At 46.0% G+C, this 6,000-nt stretch overlaps 1 protein-coding gene across 1 annotated transcript in view; it reads left to right on the top strand.

Annotated features, from left to right (window-relative positions):
* The first annotated feature begins 286 nt into the window (after nt 1-286).
* The window catches only part of shroom3 (shroom family member 3), a 28,535-nt gene continuing 22,821 nt past the window's right edge, over nt 287-6,000 (top strand). The window contains exon 1 of the mRNA XM_072661818.1: nt 287-399. The gene's annotated coding sequence lies outside the window, so the exon portion shown is untranslated. The remainder of the gene's footprint in view (nt 400-6,000) is intronic.

The raw sequence follows: 6,000 nt of genomic DNA, 5'->3' as shown, positions 1-6,000 counted from the left end.
CACACACACACACACACACACACACACACAAGCACAGGTGTTACTGTCTCCTCTGCCTCTCTGCCTGTATCCGGTACACGGATACAACAGAGCAATATTCACAGAGAAAATGTGTGTGTGTGTGTGTGTGTGTGTGTGTGATTAAAGGCCAGACTGGTGCCTCCTTAGCCAAATACAGACTTAACCTGGCAAACAGAAGTTGCTAATCAGCGCTTGGCATGTGTGTGAGGATGCCGTGTGAAACGAGTAATTACACCTGTACCTGTGTTTGTGTCCGTGTAGAGAGCGCTGCGCCGGCCCCTGCTGTAACGAGTCCCGCCCCCTCACACCGCCTCCCTCCTGCCAGCGGGCACGCAAAGGCCGATGCAGCGGAGGAGTTCAACTACGCATTAAACACAGGTCTGCATGCCATACCGTATATCCATCTTTACATATATGTATATATACACACACATACACCACGTGGACAAAAGTATTGGGACACATACACGCGTATCATAACACCTACAGGAGCCATAGGCAGTTCTAGCACAACTCCAGAGCCTGGCATTGTGCTTGGGGATGTAAGGCCGGGAACCAGTTCCTGTGCTGACGTTGAAGCCCGAGCAGGTCTGGAGCTCTGCAGTTATGGTGGTCTCCTTGCCCGGTGGTGCCGGGCTGTACGGTTTGGGTGTGTGTGTTTATACCTGGTACCATCCTGGTCCTGTGCTCCCATCTGTTTTTGGAATGTTGTTTTGGCATCACCACAGCAGACAGAAACTGCTTACATACACACTTTCCCTTCTGTGTGTTTTAGTGTGTGTGTGTGTGTGTGTTTCAGTGCATGTGTGTGTGTGTTTCAGTGCGTGTGTGTGTATGTTTCAGTGCGTGTGTGTGTATGTTTCAGTGTGTGTGTGTGTGTATGTTTCAGTGTGTGTGTGTGTATGTTTCAGTGTGTGTGTGTTTCAGTGCATGTGTGTGTGTTTCAGTGTGTGTGTGTTTCAGTGTGTGTGTGTGTGTGTGTTTCAGTGCATGTGTGTGGTAGAAGGTCATTCATAGAGCTCAGTTGTTTGTGTTACCTGGTAAAATTCTGTAAGGGCTGCATGTGCTGAGGCTCAGACTGGTGGTCCTGCAGCTGGTCTTTCTACGTAGCTTAGCCAACAATGCTACACAAGAATACACAGAGGATACGGAATAATTCATAGCGGTAACTGTATAATACATAGTGGATACTGAATAGTTCACAGTGGATACTGAATAATTCATAGTGGATACTGAATAATTCATAATGGATACTGAATAGTTCACAGTGGATACTGAATAATTCATAGTGGATACTGAATAATTCACAGTGGATACTGAATAGTTCACAGTGGATACTGAATAATTCATAGCAGATACTGAATAATACATAGTGGATACTAAATAATACATAGCGGATAATGAATAATTCATAGCGGATACTGAATAATACATAGAGGATAATGAATAATTCATCATTCAAAGTGGATAACGAAGAATTCACAGCGGATACTGAATAATTCACAGCGGATACTGAATAATTCATAGTAGATACTGAATAATTCATAGTGGATACTGAATAATACATAGCGGATACTGAATAATACATAGAGGATAATGAATAATTCATAGTGGATACTGAATAGTTCATACTGGACACTGCATAATAATGAATAATAATGAATCATTTGTTTTTAAGATCTAGTTTGTTTTTAACGTTTAGAAACCTTAATCTAGAGTGTTTAAGATCTAGCTAACATTATCTAGCTTAGCTAACATCAGTGTCTTCCACTGTCAGGAACCACAGCCGCGAGCGCACATGGCGTTAGCACCGTGCTAACGGAGATAGAAGCTTCCAGACCCCGTTAGCCTCGCAGCTCCAGTGCAAACTGAAGAGGTGAACTTCAGCTGGTGAGCATGCCTTGTCTGGGGTTTCAGGAGGAGCTGTGTAGCTGTGTTCCCTCGACCCGTTCCCTGAACCGCCTCTCTCCTCCCTCGCCCCGCTCCGGCCTCCGCTCTGTATACACAGGCTATAAATACAGCTGCTGCTGCCTCCTGCGGCCCTCCTCGTCCTAATAAGGTGGCGGCGGGAAGGTCGTTCGGTGGAATTCCTCAATAACTGGATTCCTCAGCGCCGCTACCAGCGGAATCCAGGACCGGGGGGTGGGGGAAGAGGGGGGGGTTGGGGGGTTTAAGTCGCTATGGTCACGGGCTGAGAGGGTTCTTGAGGCGTTCTTCTAATTGTGTAAGAGGACCGTTCTAGTCCGCTGGAGCTGGAGAATGGCTCTGTGGACAAAAGTATCCAGACACCCGGTCTAGCTAGTAATCACACAGCTGTGATAACCTCTCTAGAAAAGCCCTGGAGAACCAGCTAGAACCAGCTGCTCTGTGCCTCCAAGGTCACCGTGCCCAATGCTGAACGTGGGCTAGAGGGCTATAAAGACCACCAGCACTGGTTTGTGCCCCGCCCCCAGATAAAACAAAGATTTTGACTGGTTCTTAAAGGCTTAAGCTTAACTGTCTGTTGTCCCGCCTCCAGCTAAAATGGAGATTTTTGATTGGTTCTGTCTCTTAGCTTGACTGTTGTCCCGCCTCCAGCTAAAACAGATTTTTGATTGGTTCTGCCTTTAAGCTTAACCGCCTGTTGTCCCGCCTCCCGCTAAAACAAAGATGTTGATTGGTTCTGCTGCTTAGTTTGACCGCCTGTTGCCCCGCCCCCATCTAAGAGTTTCCCAGCCTTGCTTCAGAGCTCCCCCTACAGTTTAGGAGTGTAAATCACTTTTACTCCACTGCAATAAATACCAATCACGCTCTGAGCGCCCCCTCGTGGCCAGCTGTACACATATATGCATTTCTGGACAAGCTGAGAGCTGCAGAAGCTTGATCTGAAGGTGGAGCCGCATGTGGGCTGAATACTACAGGACTCTACACTAATATGACTCTATGGGTTCTGCAGCGGTTCTGGAGAGGTTCTCCTCCTGCAGCTCCACCACCAAACCTCCATAGTGCAGTAGCAGCAGCAGCGCTCCGGCCCGGAGTGGGAATGACGGAGACGCTGTTACAGAACGTGGCTTTAATGGTTTGACGGTCAGTCTTTTACACTGAAAATATACAAACGTCTCCCTGCCTCGGTGTACAAGTGTGTGTGAGTGTGTGTGTGTAAGTGTGTGTTTGAGTGATGGTTTTCTAAGTGTGCAGTTTCATCACTGAGAGGCGCAGACCCTCACACAAAGCCCTCCGATGCACAGCATCAATCACAGTGTCTGGAACAGCGCCCAGAGTCTGTGTGCAGCCATCACTGACCTCACAGTCCTGTCCCAACGACGTCCTGAGAGCCTCCTAAGAGACGGTCATCTCTCAGGTCTGATCAGACTGGGGGCTATAGGGGTTTCTTCTGGGGGCAGTGACGATGCCCACCACAGCCACGGCCCCTCTGCACATCATGGGCTTTATGTGATAGGAGGACTATGAGGCTCTGGTGAGGAACAGGGTTTGTTGTTTGGTGAGTGGTCCATGTCATGAGTTAGGCCAACAGATGGCGCACTGCTTGTTTTTTGTAGACACACACACACACACACACACACAGCTCCATATTTCCTGCCTGCCCCTTAGATGAACCCACCGAGGCGGCGAGATTTACATTCGGCTGTTTTTCATATTTTGCTTATCCCGAGTGTTGAACAATACCGATCTGATCAGAGTACCTTAATCCTGAGTATCAGACAATAGCAATCCAATCTGAGTATCTTAATCCTGAGTATCAGACAATAGCAATCCGATCTGAGTACCTTAATCCTAAGTATCGGACAATAGCAATCCGATCAGAGTACCGTAATCCTGAGTATCGAACAATACCGATCTGATCAGAGTACCTTAATCCTGAGTATCGGACAATAGCAATCCGATCTGAGTATCTTAATCCTGAGTATCGGACAATAGCAATCCGATCTGAGTATCTTAATCCTGAGTATCGAACAATACCGATCTGATCAGAGTATCTTAATCCTGAGTATCGGACAATAGCAATCCGATCAGAATACTTTAATCCTGAGTATCAAACAATACCGATCCGTTTAGAGTACCTTAATCCGAAGTATCGAACAATACAGATCCGATCAGAGTACCTTAATCCTAAGTATCAGACAATAGCAATCCGATCAGAGTACCTTAATCCTAAGTATCGGACAATAGCAATCCGATCAGAATACTTTAATCCTGAGTATCGAACAATACCGATCCGTTTAGAGTACCTTAATCCGAAGTATCGAACAATACAGATCCGATCAGAGTACCTTAATCCTAAGTATCAGACAATAGCAATCCGATCAGAGTACCTTAATCCTAAGTATCGGACAATAGCAATCCGATCAGAGTACCGTAATCCTGAGGATCGAACAATACCGATCTGATCAGAGTACCTTAATCCTGAGTATTGGACAATAGCAATCCAATCTGAGTATCTTAATCCTGAGTGTTGAACAATACAGATCTGATCAGAGTACCTTGATGCGGAGTATGGAATGATACCGATTCGATCAGAGTATCCTGATCCTGAGTATCGAACAATACAGATCCGATCCGAGTACCTTGATGTGCAGTATCGAACGATACCGATCTGATCCGAGTATCTTAATCCTGAGTATCGAACAATACCGATCCGATCTGAGTATCTTAAGGCTAAATGTTGAACGAGACAGATCTGATCCGAGTATCTTAATGCTGAGTGTTGAACAATACATATCCAAACCGAGTACCTTAATGGTGAGTTTCGAACGATACCAATCCGATCTGAGTATCTTAATTCTGAGTATTAAACAATACAGATTCGATCTGAGTATCTTAACGCAGAGTATCAAATGATACAGATCCAATCCCAGTGCCTCAATGCCATACAGAACCAAGTGTACTGAATGATAGCGATCCGATCAAAGTACGCTAATGCTGTGTATAGAAATATATTCGAGTACCTGAATCATGAGTATCGAACAATACCGATCCGATCTGCAAATCGGATGATGCCAATCCGATATCGATCCAAGAACTGTAATGCTAAGTATAAGCTAATAACAATCCATTACTGATCGAAGTACCTTAATGATGAATATCAGCCAATAGCAAACCAATCCGATGCGGATCCTGAGTATTGATTAATAGCGATCCGATTTCATAGCGATCAAAGTACCAGTACTGATCCAGGTACCTTAATGCTGAGTAACTGACAATAGCAATCCAATACCTGTCCAGCTCTACCACCATAAGCAGAGCTTGATCGGTTAGATCAGATTTACAGAAAGGTAGGGAGGTACGGAGAGGATTGCTAAGTATTGTTTGATAACGATCCGAACCCAAACTGATCCAGGTACCGATCAGAGTACCGCAATGCTGAGTATACCGATCCAATATCTGTTCTGCTCTACAACCGCAGGTTAGACTGGTTAGATCAGATTTACAGAAAAGTGGGTAGGTATGGACAGGACTTATTAACCCCTTAAACCGTCACAGTCTGTTTGTGCATTACAGAGCCACGCTGACAAAGGGACAAAGGGACACAGCTAATCAATACAGCACGTCTTCAGGGTGTCTCGAGTCACTGGGGAGGTCTAACTAAGTGGGAAGTCCCTTGATTCCTAACCTGCCCCCCTTTTGTCCCCCTCAGTTACGGATACCACGGATATAAAAGTGACGTATGGCTCATGCATACCGAGTCTATCACCGTCCCTTGCCTCCCTAGACAGCTAGCTCCTAAACCCGGTCCTCCGGCCTTCTGTCAGTTGCAACATTACCGCCATGGTTCCTCTGGGATCAGCAGAGTAGTGACGGAATCTCTCAGCGACGGCCAGAGATAAGAATCTGAGGTCCCCGTGGGAGTCTGGGGGGGACAACAGTTACTGTTGCCTTGCCCCCTCCTTCCGAGTTCACCTCTTCTTCTTCTTCTTGTTCTTCAAAAGGGGCATAATGGAGTGGCTTGTCTGGCATTTGATATCCCATCTCTACATGTTT

This window comes from Salminus brasiliensis, chromosome 18, assembly GCF_030463535.1.
Source record: "Salminus brasiliensis chromosome 18, fSalBra1.hap2, whole genome shotgun sequence".
NCBI classification, from domain to species: Eukaryota; Metazoa; Chordata; class Actinopteri; order Characiformes; family Bryconidae; genus Salminus; species Salminus brasiliensis.
Note: the sequence above shows the minus strand (reverse complement) of the source record. Positions and strands in the feature narration are given on the sequence as shown.